This window comes from Perna viridis, chromosome 11 (genome assembly GCF_037379345.1).
Source record: "Perna viridis isolate PV_CMFRI_1.1 ecotype Kerala chromosome 11, ASM3737934v1, whole genome shotgun sequence".
Lineage (NCBI taxonomy): Eukaryota > Metazoa > Mollusca > Bivalvia > Mytilida > Mytilidae > Perna > Perna viridis.
The window spans coordinates 6,999,831-7,019,537 of NC_142455.1; the positions used below are offsets into that span (position 1 = coordinate 6,999,831).

At 31.9% G+C, this 19,707-nt stretch overlaps 3 long non-coding RNA genes across 4 annotated transcripts; 2 read left to right on the forward strand and 1 right to left on the reverse strand.

The window, feature by feature from the left end:
* The first annotated feature begins 1,377 nt into the window (after window positions 1–1,377).
* LOC148602776 (uncharacterized) lies at window positions 1,378–12,941 on the forward strand. Of its 2 annotated transcripts, none has more exons than XR_015916729.1 (3): window positions 1,378–1,463; window positions 11,319–11,433; window positions 11,957–12,940. It is a non-coding gene; the product is annotated as an uncharacterized LOC148602776 (long non-coding RNA). The 2 variants fall into 2 exon arrangements; XR_015916728.1 differs by lacking the exon at window positions 1,378–1,463 and adding an exon at window positions 11,031–11,084 and having other exon boundaries at window positions 11,957–12,941.
* Window positions 4,484–8,909, reverse strand: LOC148602777 (uncharacterized). Its single transcript, XR_015916675.1, has 3 exons — window positions 8,740–8,909; window positions 6,713–6,812; window positions 4,484–4,625 (listed from the first exon to the last, which is right to left on the reverse strand). It is a non-coding gene; the product is annotated as an uncharacterized LOC148602777 (long non-coding RNA).
* Window positions 12,942–14,342: 1,401 nt separating the features above from the next.
* On the forward strand, window positions 14,343–16,312 carry LOC148602778 (uncharacterized). Its single transcript, XR_015916727.1, has 3 exons — window positions 14,343–14,498; window positions 15,535–15,649; window positions 16,222–16,312. It is a non-coding gene; the product is annotated as an uncharacterized LOC148602778 (long non-coding RNA).
* The last annotated feature ends 3,395 nt before the right edge of the window (window positions 16,313–19,707 follow it).

A 19,707-nucleotide genomic window follows, 5' to 3' on the forward strand; every position in this document is an offset into this window, starting at 1 on the left:
AAATCGCACACCTTGTATTGTAAACTGTAGAACTTCTTTTTGAATATCTAAAAAAAATCAGTGCCTTATGAGAGTGCAGTTTTATGAACTGTTTTGAAAATTTAGTAAATCCACAAGAATTGTAAGCTGTCTGATGATACATTATGATACATGCATTTTGTGAGTTTATCTAAAACCGTGTTAGAAATTATAGACTCTAAAAACGTCTTTGTTCGTAGTATTGAAAATAAGTTGCTCATTTACTTTTGTCTTTTTGTAGGTGTTATATTGGTTATTTCATGCTCTTTGTTGTGTGCGTCTGTTTTAACTGCCCAGTTTTTATCCTATATTTCCGCTCGAATCTTAGTTCACTTGATTACTCATTTTTTTCTGTACGTATTTGTATTTGATACTAGATAATATAAGTCCGTATGACAAAATAGGACCTTTCTAAGGTAATCCGCTAAAAAAAAACTTAACTTCTCTGAACAACCATGTTACCAAATATACAAATTAAATGTGGCTGCACAAATAAATGAAATGTGACACTTACCATAGGACATAACGATGAATCACAAGGTTTGCCTCTCAAACTGCTGTTTTCCAGCCGCCATGGTATACATACGAAACTCGGGCACTAGTTTGTAGATAACCCTTCAATATGAAATCACTATTGTTTAGCATGTGCTCAGTTAGAATATTATACATCATTAAAAAATCTAGTGTTTCTTTTGGACAATCAGCATATACATTGTATTTTCTGTACTTGCTTCTCAATGATTTGATAAATTTAAACCGCCAAGATAGATCACACTAATATACAACTCTCTTTAGTTAGGAACCCATTTTATCTGATTCATTGCATCATTAAATGCATCACAACTCCAGACAGTCGCAAATAATGTGAAAGTAAAAGACATATTACAATAACAAAACAAAGGACATAGCCAGTCTTTAAGGCTACGAAAATGTGAACGTGATTCCTATTTAATACCAGTCAACAAAAAATCCAGGCAACGTCAAGATGCAGAAAAACCTATCGAAAAAACTATGCCTTTTCGGTTCACACACGCCGTGTTTTACATTACTTTTTATAGTCTTTTGAGTATTCTAATCTGCATTTTGGAAACAAAAAAAAACATTATGCAATCAAGAACAATTACTATTGCAAAGTGTAATTTTCATATACAATACAATCTATACTGTTCTTGTCACAAAAGTCAACAATCGAGTGACTTAGACTGGTAATGCGGCATGTGATGTCGCTGTAGAAGAAATGATTGAATTTCGGGGGTTTTAGATATGTATGTATTATGCCTAATATTTATAAAGAATGCTACTGTAATCGTCATGTTTTTATTTTTTTTATTTATCAATAGCTGTTTCATAGCCGAATACTTTAGATTATATACATACAACTGATCAGAAGAACAATATATGGAATTGCGGTCTTATAGCTGTTTTCTTTTCTTTATCATATTCGGGTAAGGTATCTTATTTCATTAAGGACAAGTTGGCCAGATTTTTTCACATTTATCATTTTTCGTAAGAATGGAAGTCCTGTAACCAGTCATGTAATCCAAAAGTAAAACATATGTCGTATATTGGACGATTTGCGACGTTTAAATCTTGATCACACAGACATATAAATTTCTGTCGTCAAGTAAGGAGGTAATTGTGTTTTAATAAAAGATTAAGACGCATCAAGCTGGGCTTTGACAGAGGCAAATTAAGTTTACTGGAGACGTCAAAGCAGAGTCAGTTAATGGACATTTACTACCGTCAAATCTAGATTGTCGATGGCGAATTTTAAAATACAATTGTTTTATTCAATGGAAATTTATCTGTGAAAAAAATTAAATAATTTTGTATGGTTCATAATTCAGGATCTTTTTTAGTCATAGTTTCCCGGGTAAAGGCATGTAGAATTTACTGATCACGCTTTCCATCCGTCCATTCTTCCATTTTTTTCTGTGTCAATGCTCAGTTCCTAACTGCAACTGTGTTTCTACAAAAGGCAGAGTACCCTACCGGTGCATCTGGTCCATGCTCCCAGCTTTTAATGTCCGAATCAGAGTTGCTCATTTGCTTTTGATACTTTGTATGTATGATTTTAGTTACTTTATGTTCTCTGATGTTGTGTTTGTCTGTTTTCCATGTTGGTCTTTGTCCCTGGATTAAATTCTTTTGATTAACGCTTTAACCTTGGTTCCTATGATTACTCTTGCAAATCTTACGAAACTTCTGAATACAATTTGACATAACTTGCATGCGTTTAATTTTCATCAGATGATGCCAGTGACTTATTTTGGTATCTTGGGAGAGAACAATGAGATTATGTTTTCTAGTTTATTTCTGTGACGAGTTCCACATAAAATTCCACAGACTATTTGAGTCATTTAAAAGAAAACTTTAATTGTCCTACAAGTTTCTACTGGTCTTGATCATGTTTAGCCTCATTAATGTTTATGTGATACTTTTGTTCATCTGAATTACTGATTGTCATTGCAACATATGATTCATCTAAAATTGTCATTTCAATACACACAAAAATCACGGACAAAAGACTTTTATATATGTTTTTTATTAAAAAAAAGCATACTTAATGGCATACTATTTTACTATCTAAATACATTAGAACTATTACTTTTATAGTAATTATCCGTGTAGAACAAAATACTCAAACATGAATCGAATGAAACAACTCCTTTTCTGTTGAATACAGGTTAGAAAAAAGGAAGACAGCGCGCGCGTAAACCGTGCAATTAAATAGCTTCGAAGTTGAATCGGCATTTTTGCGAAAATATTTCGGTTACAGCTTGATCCATACTTAATACTTTGGCAATGACTAATGGCTGAATCTGCTTGTAGTTAGAGATTGTAGAGGATTAAAATGTTGATCTGCATGCTATATAATCACTTAATAGGGTTTACTGTCGCCTCCTGTAATAAACAGGCAAAATTTGTTACATTGAAATTTATGTACAGAAAGTTCACATGATATTTTCACTTCACATCATTTTGGTTTGAAATTTTTATTTAAAGATCACTAAATACGAATTTTAAGTGAAGTTACTAACTTGATTTGCTACATTCAAATAAAAATGAATTTTGGGTGGGCATGTTGTGTCGTTCGTGGTTTTAATTACATGATAATTTTTTTGTTGAATCATCCTTAGAACAGCAAAAGTATTTAAATCTGTATGCCATTGATAAAACTGATAATATAGTTAAAAAAGCATAAACTTTTGTATCAATTCGATAATTACGCATTCAACTGAAATTTAATTATATCCATAACTCACAATGTACTTGTACATTTTATTTCCTTAATAAATTTACAGAATTATGTTGTAATTCATCAGCCCTGGCCCCGGCGCACTAAAGTTAAAAACATACAAAAAATACCAGTTATAAATTATAAATTTCGATATGCTGTACACGTGTTTCAAGGAGTAACCTCTCATCAGCAGCATTAAAATCAAATATGTAGTAAAGTCATGATCAAAATATTAGAAGAAGTACTCAAAACCGAAACTATCGAAAGAGGAAGCCAAATACATCACCGAGGGGTTCTACCACATGCAATGCAAGGAATGAAGCTTCAGTGTTCTAGGTATTTTTTAAAATTTGGAATAAGATTAGACTACCCATAAAAAGAGTAGATAAAATATGATATTATTTAGGGGGTCAGACAAGTCTGACTACTGGGTCGGATGAATACCCTCGGTATAGCGATAGCGAACCATTGGTTCTTAAATACCAGTTTAGTTTATTGTACAAAATATTTACAAGACTGGGAATATTCTTAATTTCCAAGGAAATTCCAATCGAAGTATTTATAATCGATGACATAGTAAGCACTTAAGAATGTTCTCAGACTAAAGTCATTTTTTTTTCTTATCGATATTACATCATTGGAGAAGCTGGTACCACAATGCTCCTGACTTGATACAGGCACTTCAAACGAAATGATGGGTTACATATAGGTTTTACAGCGCGCTAAACCTCTCTCCTCTATTGCCAGTGGCTGTTAAAAGGCATAGAAATTTGCATGTTATTGTCATAATCGATAAATCAACGGTCCCATCAGCACAAAGAACAAGAAGACTGTCAGATTAATCATGAAAATCTAATTCAATAAGAAGTATCAAATTTGAAGATGTACCTTGAATTTTTTGTTTCATAAGAATATGTATTTATTTTCTTTTCTTGATCAAATCATCTTCTTCGTGAAACAAATCGATTCATCGCCTTCACGTTTGTTCTGGTTTTAATTTTAGATTTAGTTTGTTTGTTTGTTCTTTTCTTTGTATGTTTTGAGGGAAATTTCCACGAAACAAATATCACAGTAGTTTTAATAGCAAAATCCACACAATCTAGAAGAACATATCAGATAGAGAAAGGGCAATCGCATGGTCGAAGATCTTATGCTACTATCCATTCTCTTCCGCAGGTCGACATTATGACATTTTCCTGATTTGGACAATACATTACATAATACTAATATTAACATTTTATTATAATAAATGACCCAATGAACAAATCTTTTTGACATAGTCATAAAAAGCCATTTGATCTTCTTTTTCTTTTTGTCGACTGGATTCTATAAACATTTATGGTTACAGCCACCACAATAATCACTACTGAAAACGAAATGATAAAAAAATAATTAATTAACATTATATGGAAAAAGAGCAGAGTTTTCATTGTACAATAAAGCAAAAGAGTAAGGCCACCTTCCCGGTATTTTTTCCATAGGAATGTACTTACGAATTAATTCTATATTTAGGTCATTCAAGTACACCACGAATGCATTATATATTTGGCTGTAGGGAAAAACCCATTATCATTAGATGTAATAACATAAAAGTTAAGACACTTTCTGGCCTAATATTTTTTTTCATTTCAAATATTTGACTAAAACTCATTTTCAGGTAATAGTATAAGTATAAAAAAATGGTTTCAAATACATAATTCTTAAAACTTAGTCTTAAAATAACATTATATTGTTATGCACAATATACTAGACCTTGGAATTTTAATATTTCTACAACTGTTAAGTGGCTGCACACGTGTTCACTCAAGATATTTGTATTTAAGTTGTATTTGACTATATTTAACGAATATATGAAACTTGAAAATAAATGCCCATGCTGTCAATGATAAAAGTGCACAAAATGTGCAAAATTTTGCATTTTTTCAGCATTTTTCGCAGATTTTTTTTCAAATTTTAACCAAGTTCCCCGAGCAGACTGGACCGTACATGTTCATATTTTAACCATAAACCAATCGAATCGACTGAAATAAACCTTAAAAGGTTTGAGAAACATCAAACGATTTTTTTTAAACACATATTGATTTTCAGGCAAAATTCCATTTTCAACTATATCTATTGGAAATTTGTTTCAGGAAATGCTATGACAAAACATTTAATCATTTTATCTATTTGTTGATAAAGTTAGTTGTCACTGTCGAAACCATAAACTGTCATTATAAGTACCAGTCCACATATAATTCAGACACTACCAATGGTAAAGTATTTCAGGGTTTAGAAAAACCCACCAAATAAACGATGCTTTTTCAGTTTATACGTGAAACACATTCATATAACGATTATCATTTATGCATTTAGATATGCACTTTATAGAAAATCATACATGAATCTCCTACTAAAATCAACCAAATGGAACCGAATCGAGAACGATAACTCTTGCAAAGTGCAAATTTTTCATCTCTGTACAATCTAGATAAGTTTTATCTCTGTACAATCTGAGCCTTTACTTCCGAATGGAACTGAAAGGAGACATGCTCTTTAACTACTTCAAGAATTGTAGCTGAGCCTTTACTTCCGAATGGAACTTCACAACGTCGAACCATCAAAATAATAAGTGCCAACTCAACTTGTATAATGTAACGGTCCACAAATATTGTAAAAGAGAAAAGTAAACTTGCAAAACAATTTAAGTTGTTTAAAACATTTGGTTCAGTGCACCAAAGAAATTTAACAAGTTTAATGTAAAAATATGTAGTGAAATCCTGTCTGAACCAACCGCTTTGTAAAGTTATTTTACATCAATTTTAGAGTATTTTGAATCTTGGTAAGTCCAACATCTGTCATAAGTCTAAAGGGGTTCGATTTAGACATTTTTTACTCTACCGTCATACATAAGTTTTTCACACTGTGTTTGATGGAACATGAACAAAATGAAAATGTATTTGTGGCATTATTTTTGTCATTGAATACATACGGAAAACGTTAACTAGTTGCGTCGTAAAGAAATTATGAAACATTGTTTTTTTTTTTTGCTTTTTTATGACTTCTAATTCAAAATTTGATTTGTGAATTAAGAGTCTATGGCTGAAAAATTGATGAAAGGTACATTTGGGTTATATTTACTTCATTAAAACAAAAACCGAGTGATCATTTTCTTTATAATATTGCAGTCGAACCTCCAATAACATTTTTATTTATGAGATTATTGTTTGCACTTTGGTTTTCGTGTAATCCTTGTGCGGACTGACAAAGTCTATGATTAATACAATATTCATTTATATGATCACCATTTTAAAAAAAAACCATAAGTCCCAAATAGAATCGTTTGTAGAACTAAATGTCAAATCCAGTAAAAATCGACTGAGATTCAGTTCTAATAAGCATGCATACATCTTAAATAAAAGTGCGTAGAACAAATTTGACTTTATAGGATAATTTATTGTATATAATACATACCAGCATGAACCGCTCTCACACGGATTAGACATACATGGATCCACAAAACAATTTACAATATTTGGGCACTTTGGATTGGTGCAGTCATACGATAAAACACCTAAAACAATGATATATACCGTCAGCTTATATAGTAGATATAAATTCAATTTTAAGTTTCTATTTAATGGAGAACAAGTCTTAAAATCTGTTGCATATCATATTTCAAATGTTTCATAATATGCCCTTCATTTATTAAGTGCCAGTTTTTGAAAAAAAAAACAGAAACATGCATGTCAAAACCCTTACGATCTAACAATATAATTTCACTCAAATATGCTTTCTCCATTTAAAAAAAAATATTATTTGATCTCTGCATCACTGTATAAGCTCAGAATTTTTTCAATAGAATTTTAGAAAAATGAGGTTTTTGACAGAGTTATTTGCTCTGGAAATTTTAATTTCGGTGCATTCCAATGATATTATAACTCAATTTACCAACATGACATGAAATATCTTCTCTTTTTTTCTTGATTCTGATGGTGCAAGTATTCAAATTTTCAAAATGGTGGATTTTTTTACCATGTTTCACCTACTGCCTTATTAATACAGGGACTGACACTTAAGTATAATATTGTTATTTCACAAGAGAAAACGTAAAAATGCATAATTCCAACGCTTTAAAGCACGCCAAAATTGCTAAAGAATAATATTGTAATATATACCAAAATGACAGTTGGGCGATTTTCGGATGTATATGAACGTATTTCTGGTGTTAAAATAGCATCAGTCGACCGTCTTATTAAACATAAGTTGTATTTGTTACTATTTTGTCTTTATCTAGGAAAACTATCCTGCTAAAACACATTCGGAATGTTACAGGAAGTTTTTTTTTGCAGGGTCTGACATGTATTACATTACAAGTATATTACAGATTCACATATGTAATGAGCACATATGCAATTGTACACATGTACAGCCTTTTTGTGTGCGTACAACGGCTTAAACTTTGTATTTAAGCCTTCATTGAATGTGTAAAAACATACTTTGGCGTGCATTTGGACTTTTGCTGTATTTTCTGTATTACATCGGGTGTGTGCCATGAGCCTTACACCAACAAGATAATGTGTTGTTCATTGAATCCATTGTACAATACTTACAGTTGTTAACTTTTCTCTATTTCAAGCTTAGATGTGTAGAGTATTTGATATGGTTTGTTATTTTGTTATTTAATATTTCAATCTTTTTATCCAAGTATTAAGTACTTTCCGTATAAGAATCAGACAAAATGTGTATAAGGTGTTGCAAATGCTTTCAGATAAATTTAAATAACTTATCAGTTGTTTTCTAGATGTATTGAATATAATTGAGAAATATTGAGAAATATAATGTGCCATTTCCTGATTCTTACACAGAATGGTACTTAATTAACAGTCTACTTTAGAAATATTTAAAACACAAAAACAAAAACAAATGCAAAAACAAAACAAAAACCAGTTACTGATATACGAATCTAAAGAGAATCCCAAAGGTTTATTTCAACATCACATGAACCTAAACGTGATTTCCGAATTTCAACGAGTCATCAAAATATATTCATTAGAACGTATCGTTTATATCAAACCTAACTTAAATCAGGTGTAATAGATAAAGGGTTAAAAAGTACTATTCCATATAAAATTTAATGGCAGTGGGGAGGTTCATGGAGCAGAAAACCAATCGAACAAAAGATGCCTGTTCAATCTGAGTTATGACGCCATATTTTTAGAAACAATTGTCCTTTCTATATGCAGAACTGTATTTTGGAGAAATAACAAATGTTCATGTCTCAGTTAAATCAGCAAAATCAAGAACTATAACTCTTGCCTAATGCCTATTTCATATGATATCTATAAAGTCTTTATCACAGAAGTGCAACAACCGAAAAAAATCTAAGACTTTTTTTGTGGTCTGTAGCTGTTCAGAACACTTGTCTTACAATAATAAAGAATGTTTCTTAATTAAAATAATAAATAATTTTAGCTAGAATTTTTGCTAAATGTTCATACCTGACATTAAAAGTGTTGCAGTGATAAAAATTCCTATAAAAAAAGCCAACTTCATTTTTCAGCCGCAAATGATGATAAAACAGAAAGTCCGCTTTCCACGGATTTGTTAAACTGACTGAATGTTTTTCCCTGAAGGACCACCTTTACAACCGGATATACATCTACTAAAATTCTGTTTAAACAACATGTTAAGCTTACTTTGTTTTGTCCTTAACCCTTAACATCATTTCTTGTAAAATGACGTTATATCTTGTTTTCGTTTGCGGTATATTTTGTAAACAAACTATGTGTGGATATATTTATGCATTGTCTACTGATAAAAAGGTTACTGTTTGAATCACGTGTACAATATATCGAAATTTGCAATACTTATATGATCGGTATATTTTGTTTTTAAACCACTGAGTGAATTTTATTATTTACCTAAATTTGATGTATCACTAATTTAAGACCACTAAAATCCTGTCGTCGTTCCTTGCATACAAATGCTGTGGCACGCGAAGAAAAAATACACAGATTTCATTGCATTTTCCAAGTATTCATACATCATAACCTCAACCTAGATATGACTGTCAAAGTGTTTGTTAAGTTTGCTTTTTTAAGATACTTATGGTTAAAATTTAGTTGAAATGAAGCGTGAAAAATGGCGGGAAATTTTTCTCGAACTTTTCATTATATAAGTAAAAAAAATATCTATGTCACCAATGCTTCAGTATCAATTTAAATAGCTTTTCAGCTGTTTTCTACATGTATTGAATATATTTGTGGCAAAAAAAATGGGAAATATGATGTGCCACCCACTGCCTGATTCTTGCACAGAATGTACTAAATTTGTTATTTCGTTGTGATTGGATTGCCGTACTTCAGATATATGTGATTGTAATGTACTTAACGGAAGGTTACTTCTCCAGTCACGAGTACATCATACATATTTTATTTCGGTATTTTTCATTTTTTATTTCCTTTCATTTGCATGACAAATTAATCCAAAAATAACTTCTATCTATGCTAGTTTTCCCTACTGTTGATTTTATTATGTTAATTAAACACATGGTTTCAAAAGAATTTATAAAACTATGAGTAATACATTATTGAGTCATTCTAATGTGTATCCAAAACGTATCTATTATTTTCAAAGTGAAATTCCGAAAACAGAATTGTTGTTGCAAATCTAATGACATAACAGAAGAAGAAATCGGCGTTAAGATATGTTAACTGTTGGTTAAGAAAAATGATGTTATTGTCGGTACGTGAAAGGCAGATTTTTTTGATAAATAATTTTCGTGGATTCAGATTTGCAGTCACTATTCGAACAAAAATAGCAAATGTTATTTAGTTATCTGAGATACACGCTTCGTAAATAAAAAGTTGCATGCTGGGGTTGTCAGGCTATAATACGGTAAACCTGACCGCAATCCATAGTGTTGCACCGTGTTGGGAAAGATGCCACGTTCCTCGTATGTTAACGAACCCTGCTGTGGTATTCGATAGGAGAAGGAACCTTTGCTCTCCACCACGAAAGGCTAAATTGCTCGACCTTACCCATCCCTCCCTTTCTCTAGTGGCAGTCTAAATTTGTCGACGCTGTTGCCCTTGTGTCCCCATCCCTTTTTTATTTCATCATCATTTCATGATCATTTTAACATCCATTTCATGTTCATCGTCTGAATATAGCTGAAATATTGCTGCTCGGACGTTAAACCCCAATAATCAATTAATCAGTCATTAACGCCCGAGCAGCAATATTTCAGTAAATTCAGGCGATAGATAATTCTGTAAATGACACTAAAATACAAAAGAAACTGTTGGATTTTCGATGTGAAAAGACACATTGGAATGAATGATTATTCATGTCATTATATAGACCCATTTAGCAACTTAATAACAAACATGTGTAGCCTCTTTCAAATTATAACTCAATACATCAATATGATATGGAAAATCTCATCTTTTTTCCTTGATTCTGATTGTGCAAATAGTCAAATTAAACTTTCGACCTATGTGTTTTTTACCATTTTCCACGCACTGCCTGATTCTTACAAAGACTGACATTTAAACCCGCTTCATGACATTTACATCATTAATTGCTAATCCAAACAAATTGCAAATTGCTACATCATACAGAAAAAAATTTAAATACAAATTCATCATCCAAGGTTTATAGATAATTTAAAACGCAATTTCTTATAACATCGTCATGACTACGCATGTTATTTTATTTATAGCAAGTATTGTACATGGTATATAATAGCAGTTATAAGGTGATGTACATGAAAATAATCACCGAAAAATAAACATGTGGAATTACGTTGTTTTAGCTATTATACTTACACTAACGCGTCCTTGTAAGACATATTGTTTTATTTAAAGTATGTGTGAGTTGCTGAAATTTACAGGATGTTTCAATGCGTGAGAAACACAAATTCTACATTATAAGCTGCGTCAATCAAATTTATCATAGATAATCACTAATGAATAGGGTATATGCGTTGTGGCTAGATTATGAGATATCACTATATCACTATATGCCCCTGATCTTAAATTCAAGTACATAAAATCGTTATTTTTGACATTTTCAGTGTTATTGGCACCACAGTGTCCGAGTTTTGTATGTCCACCATGGCGGCTGGAAAACTGTAGTTCGAAAGGCATTCCTTGTGATTCTTCCCCGTGTCCAACTGGACAATATTGCTGGTGAGTATCATTACGTCTACTAAAGCATATCTAATTTGATAAAAAAAAATCGTATGCTGTAAATACGCTTTTTATCACATGTTCTTCAATGATGTCTATGTCTGTGAATTGTTTGATACACAGAAATCTCAAAATACAGGGCAATATAATATATGTTGAACTGGCGAGCTGATAAATTTCTGCGCTGTCATGTGGGTTCGGTTTGTCCAGTGTCAAGTTTACTGACATTCAGAAGACACAGAATCAACTTCAATACTAATTTTGCATTAAAGCAAACAAATATCATAGTGCATAAAACATCGGACACAGCATAAATCAAAGCGTCGGAAGATACCGATTTTTAATGTCTCATTAACGTATCCAACAGGATTTATCGTGATGGCATAAAGTTGGCGATTATTTCATTACTTTTTGTGATATTATAAACTTCTCTAATTAGTTGTCAAGCTATGCAGAAACATGAAATTAAAACATTGAATACTAATACACTATATTATTCACATTTTTTTTTCATTTATTGCAGTAATGTCTGTGGTTGTACCCATACTTGTATAGACGGAACGACTGCAGGACCTCCTTGATGACAGATTTTTAATGCAGATTTGTTTATTGAAATTTTATTGCCATCGCTTCCTTTCAGGCTGTTAATTTCACCTTTTCAAAATTCAATAGATAGGGAAGGCAGTGTTTGCAGTTTCAAATGTCAATATAACCCAGATGACAAAATCCAAAAGCAGGCCAAATGATAAAAAATAAATACTTAATTTTATCAAGTCAGAAATTCAAATATTTATGAACATTTGTATTATACAAGAGACCAGTTTTTTAAAAAAAAAAATAAATCTCAACTTGAGGAAAACTCCAGGGTTTAAGGAAAATCTCAAATTGAGATTTGTTTTATGGAATCGTATCAAGGTATTTCTAGTTTGTTTGGTAACATGTTAAGATGACAACTGTCAATAATTGTGGTGTTCGTGGGTAAAACTAAACATGTATGTACTCTGAAAATTGACGTTGCCACTTCCAATAAATTCCTACACTGTTCATTACAGTTTTACCTGAGTATATTTAGGAAAATTATAATATATGAGATAAAAACGAAAACTGGGTTGATCCCCCACCCCCGTCTCCCCTAAAAAAAACAAAAAACTTTCTTTATGGTGGTCCTTCAACTCTCCCTATATGTATAGAGGCACCTCAGATATTACTGCAATAGATAATCGAAGTAAAGTGAACGGTTTGTTTAATTATATTTGATTTTTAATTAGCAAATTGCACGCCCCTTAGTGTAAACTGTAGAACTCCTTTTAGAGAATTTTATATAAAAAAAAGTCTCAGAAAAAGCCTTACGAGGGCGCAGATTTATGAACTGTTCTAAAGAATTTGTATATCCACAAGAATTGTACGTTGTTTGACGATACATTATGATACATTATGTTATCTGTATTTCGCGTATTAATCCAAAACCGTGTTAGAAATTATAGACTCTAAAAACGTCTTTATTCGTAGTATTAAAATAAGTTGCTCATTTACTTTTCTCTTTTTGTACGTTTTATATTGGTTATTTCATGCTCATTGTTGTGTGCGTCTTTTTTCACTGCCCAGTTTTTCTACTTTCTGCTTGAAATTTGGTTCCCATCATTACTCATTTTTTCTGTTCGTGTAGATATTAGATAATGGACAATATAAGTCCGCATGACAAAATAGAACCTTTTTAAGGTAATCTGCTAAACAATAATTAACTTCTGTGAACACCCAGGTGACCAAATATACAAATAAAATGTGGCAGCATACATGAAATGTGACACGTACCAGCGAACATGATGATGAATCACAAGGTTTGCCTTTCAAAATACTATTTTCCAGCCGCCAGGGTATACATACAGAACCCGGACACTTTTTTGCACACTATTTTGCAGATAACCCTTCAATATGAAAATACTATAGTTTTACATATACTCAGTTGGAATGAGGGATATTTTATTCATTCAAAAATCAAAGAGTTACTTTTGGACAATCAGCATGTACATTGTATTTTCTTTACTTGCTTCGTTCCCTTCTCGATGATTAGAAAGATTTAAACAGCAAAGATTGATCACACTAATATATCACTCTCCTCAGGAGGAAATACAATTTTTCTGATCAATTGTATCATTAAATGCATCACAAAAGAGGTATTCGCAAATAATATGAAAGTCAAACATATAACAAAATCCAACATATTGCAATAATACATCAAAGGTCATAGCCAGCCTTTAAGACTCAGAAAATGTGAACGTGATTTCAAAAACCAATCCATACAAATTTCAGGCATCGTCAAAATGCAGAAAACCCTTTCGAAAAATCTACGCATTTCCGGTTCACACACGTCATATTTTTCATTATCATATATAGTCCTTTGAGTACACTGATTTGCATTTTGGAAAACATCATACACTCATGAACGATTAATATTGCAAAATGTCATTTTCAGCCCCGTGAAAGTCCTGGTTTCAAAAGAATGCAGCAGCGCTAAGCTTGTCGTAAAAGGCGACTTAATAGTGCTCAAAAACCTAGCCGTGGGCTAGGCGCTCTGCCCACAGAGCAACTGGGATGTGTGACCCAGGTGGTGGAATGGGGTAGCCCTGGCGTGTTACATGCTGGGGTTGTCAGGCTACAATAAGGAAAACCTGACCGCAAACCATAGTGGTCCACCGTATTTGGAAAGATGCCACGTTCCTCGCACGTTAAAGGACCCTGCTGTGATATTCCATAGGAGTAGGAACATTTGCGCTCCACCACAGGAGGCTAAATTGCCCGACCCTACACATTATGACTGGTAAAGCGGTCTGTGATGTCGCTGCAGAAAAAATACAATTGGTGTTCGAGGGTTTTATATATGTATGTATTATTTAATGCCTTATACTTATAAAGAATGCTACTGTAATCGTAATGTTTTTCTTATGTTTTTATATCAATAGCTGTTTCATAGCCGGATACTTTAGATTGCATACATATAACTGATCACGAGAACAATATGCGGAATTGCGTTCGCCTAGCTGTTTTCTTTACTTTAACACATTCGGGTAAGATATATGATTTCATTATGGAAAAGTTGGCCAGATTATTTAACATATGCATGTATCACTATGCCTAAAATTAGAACTAATGTAACCATTCATGTAGATCAAAAGTAAAACATATGTCGTATGTAGGATGTATTGAAACAATTAAGTTTTTTCCACACATACATAAAAATATTTGCTGTTCAAATTATGAGATAATTGAATTGTATTAAAAATTGAGAAGCATCAATCTTGGATTTGACAGAGGCAAATTACTGGAGACGTAAAAGCAGAGCCAGTTAATGGGTATTTACAACCGTCCAGTCTAGAGTGTCGACAACGAACTTTAAAATACATTAGTTTTTTTTTTAATTCTGATGCAAATTTAACTGTGAAAATAGAAATTGAATATACATTAAAAAATCGATTTTATTCAATTAAATCACAAGAGACAACGAATTTTGCGAAGAACATAGTAATTTTCAAATTATGTATTTACCACGACCTTTAATAATAGAAAAAAATTATATAATGACACTCATATATATCCAAGTCTATCAACTATGATACAACAGAAAAAAATATTCGCTTTCGGGGTGAATTAAGAGCTATTAAGTGTAAGTGTTTGTAAGAATCGGGCAAAATGGAAAAAAAAATCAGAAACATTGACGGCAAAACCTACCGATCTCACAATGTAATATCACTAAAGGATGCTTTCTCTATTTGCAAAGAACATTATTTGATTTCTGCATCACTGGCTTTGCTAAGATATTTTGCAATAAAATCTTTTAAAAATGAGATTTTTCACATGATTATCTGCCCTTGAAATGTTCATTTTCAGTGCATTTCAATAAAATTATTACTCAATGCACAAACATGATATGGAAAACATTGTCTTTTTTTTTTTAGTCTGATGGTGCAAATAGTCAAAAGATGATTTTTTTTTTTCAAAACACATTTCACCGACTACCTGCTTTGTACAGAGATTGATATTTAATGCATATGCATTGTCTCAACTGCAGTGTTGTTAAAACAAAGGCGCTATTTGATATTTTAGTAATATTTCGACCTGAGTGTCCACGTTTCGTATGTCCACCATGGCGACTAGATAACTGTAGTTCGAACGGCAACCCTTGCGACTCTTCGCCATGTCCACCTGGGCAATATTGCTGGTAAGCCTCTCTTTTCGTGTATTTAAGCTTTTTTGTTACGAAATACAATCATTTCTTTTAAATCCCACTTGTATCACATAGATGTATGCCAATTCTTCGTGTGTGAATATACTGCTAGGCAGAATATATTGATGTTCAAGGGAGTAGACTTCCTATTTTGTATTGGGGCTGATAATTTCCAGCGTCAAGTACATTAATATTCAAATGTCAGAAGTCTAGGACGGTCATGGAGTCTGATGTTAATTAAATTTCACTTTCAGGCAAGAAATAAAACAGTATCAAAACTTGAACAGGTAACATTCTGGCTGACATAAATATTCATCATACCAGTTTATATAGTGTAGTTTCGCAGAATACTGACATGGAGATGGCCTCATAAAAGACAACAAATACATCAATTGGCGTTTTTCGAACTAAAACAAATTGGTTGAAAACTTAATATAATTTAACATATTCATATTGCGATGTTAAATAATATAATTTTATGTATGTCATAAAACATATTTTTAGGAAATAGTACTGTTTAGCATAGGGCTAGACTATATTCACTTTATTTTAATTATTCATTGCAGTAATGTCTGTGGATGCACCCATTTCTGTATAGGAGGAGTAAATGCAGGACCTCCATGAAGATAGAGTTGTTTAATAAATACATAAATTGGTTTTATTGTTTTTTTTAAATTTACTTTTAATGTTGTTTTTATTATTTTTACAATTTGTTTCCTTTTTTTCCTTGCTAGGCTGTTTATTTCGCTGTATAAATTTTGAATTGAAAATTTGCCTTGTAATATGTGATAGTATGTTTTATGGAACACTTAAAGCTGATATTGACTGAGGCCACTGTATCCAGACCGTAATATGGGGGTTTGTATTCATTCAGTCTATGCTTTGTTTCCTTGTTGCCTAGGGTTGTTGTGTTTAATTGTATTATGTCTCTATACAAGAAGAACAAAATGTGGTTAATTTTGTATGTTTCATAATTTATACTCATAGTTTCCCGGTTACAGGGAAGTAGTATTTATTGATCACTCTGTCCATCCGTCCAGTCTTTCATTTTTCTGTGTCAATGCTCAGTTCCTACCTGCAAATCTTACGAAACTTCTTATTGGAATTGGACAAAACTGAAATGTGGAATACGCTTTCATCAGATGATGCGAGTGCATCTTTTTTTTAATTGTATTTCAATTTATTTTAAGATGGTCCTGATACAATAGATAAACTTGGCAATACGTCGACTTAGGAGAGACTGTCTGTAATCTGTAACTCCCCTGGAATCACAAAATAAAATTCGATATAACTTGCTCACATATTTCATTATGCAGTGAACTTGTGCATTCATATTTTTCATTTTCATCTGAATGACTTTTTGTGGTGTCGTGGGAGGGAAACTATCAGATTTTCTTTTCTAGTAAACAGCCTCTTTTGTTTAGTCTCTTTAATGTTTGTGTGATAATTTTGTTCATCTGAAATAGCTGATAGTCATTTTGATACACACGAAAAACACGGACAAAAGACTTATTTTTTTTTTAAAGATTGGTTTTGCGTTTTCATAAAAAGCAAACTTAATAGCATACTATTTTACTATCTAAATATCTTAAAACTATTATAGCAATTATCCGTGTAGAAAAAAAATACTAAAAAATGAATCGCATGGAACAACTCCTTTTCTGTTGAATACAGGTTAGAGAAGAGAGAGAGAGAGAGAGAGAGAGAGAGAGAGAGAGAGAGAGAGAGAGAGAGAGAGCGTGTAAGCCGCGAAATTAAATAGCCATTTTAAATATTATTTTTGCGAAAATAATTCGGTTACAGCTTGATCCATACTAAATAATTTGGCAATGATTACTGGCTAAAACTGCATGCAGTTAGAGATTGTGGAGGATTAAAATGTTTATCTGCTTGCTACATGATTAATTTATAGGGTGCACTGTTTCTGTCGCCTCCTGTAATAAACAGGCAACATTTGTTCCCTTGAAATTTATGCACAGGAAGTTTAACATGATATTTTCACTTCACATCATTTTTATGTGAAATTTTTACGCAAAATTCATGTAAAAATCACTAAATAAGAATTTAAGTGAAGTTACCAACTTAATTTGCTGCATTCAAATTAAAATGAATTTTGGGTGGGCATGTTGTGTCTTTCGTGGTTTTAATTACATTATAATTATATAGTTTGTTAGTAGATTTCTAAGTGTTGAATCATCCATAGAACAGCAAAAGCAGTTAAATCTGTATGCCATTGCGAAAACTGAAAAAATAGTTAAAAAAGCATAAACATTTGTATTAATTTGATATTACGTATTCAACTGAAATTTAATAATATCCATAACTTACTTGTACGTCTTATTTCCTTAATTAATTTACAAAATTATGTTGTAATTCATCAGCCCTGGCCCCGGCGCACAAAAGTTATAAAACAATACAAAAAAATACCAGTTTTATTTATTGTTATTTTCGATACGCTGTACACGTGTTTCAAGGAGTAACCTCTCATCAGCTGCATTGAAATCAAACATGTAGGAAGATCATAATGAAAATATTAGTTGATACAAGAAGTACTCAAAACCGAAACTATCGAATAAGGAAACTAAATCCATCACTGAGAGGTTCTATGATATGAAATGCAATGAATGAAGCCTCAGTGTTTTCCGTTTTTTATATTTGGAATACTGCAAGATTAGACTACCCATAAAACGGGTATATAAAATATGAAATAAATTGGGGTCGGTAAATCAACGGTCACATCAGCACAAAGAACAAAAAGGCTGTCAAAGTTTTCAGTCGGGCTAATCATTGAAATCTAATTCAATAAGAAATATCAAATTTGAAGATGTACCTTAATTTTATTGCGTCATAAGAATATGTATTTATTTTTCTTTCTTGATCAAATCATTTTATTCGTGAAACAAATTGATTCATCGCCTTCAAGTTTGTTCTGTTCTTTAATTTTAGATTTAGTTAGTTTGTTTGTTCTTTTCTTTGTAAGTTTTGAGGGAAATTTCCACGAAATAAATATCACAGTAGTTGTTTTTATAGCAAAATCCACACAATCTAGAAGAACATATCAGATAGAGAAATGGCAGTCGCAAGGTCGAGGATCTTATGCTCCTATCCATTCTCCTCCGCAGGTCAACCTTATGACATTTTCCTGATTTGGACAATACATTATATAATACTAATAATAATGAGATTAATTTTACTTGAATAAATGACCAGATGAACAAATCTTTTTGACATAGCCATAAAAAGCCATTTGATCTTTTCTTTCTTTTTTGTCGACTGGATTTTATAAGCATTTATAGTTACAGCCACCACAGTAATCACTACTGAAAACAAAATGATAAAAAAACAATGAATTAACATTATATGGAATAAGAGCAGCAGTTTTCATTAAACAACAAGCTAAAGAGTAGGCCCACCTTCCCGGTATTGTTTTCATAGAAATGTACTTACGAATTAATTCTATGTTGAGGTCATTCAAGTACACCACGAATGCATTATATATTTGGCTGTAGGGAAAAACCCATGTCATTAGGTGTAATAACACAAAAGTAAAGACACTTTCTGGCCTAATATGTTTTTCATTTCAAATATTTGATTAAAACTCATTTTCAGGTAATAGTATAAGTATAGAAAAATGGTTACAAATACTTAATACGTGCATGTAAGTCACCTTCAACGAAAACTTATTCTTAAAATTACATTATATAATTATGCAAAATATACTAGACCTTGAACTTTTAATATTTCTGCAACTGTTAAGTGGCTGCACACGTGTTCGCTCAAGATATTTGTATTTAAGTTATATTTGACTATATTTAACAAATATATAAAACTTGAGAATAAATACCCATGCTGTCAATGATAAAAGTGCACAAAATGTGCAAAATTTTGCATTTTTTCAGCATTTTTGTCAAATTTTAACCAAGTTCCCCGAGCAGACTGGACCGTACATGTTCATATTTTAACCATAAACCAATCGAATCGACTGAAATAAACCTTAAAAAGTTTGAGAAACATCAAACGATTTTTTTAAAGCACATACTGATTTTCAGGCA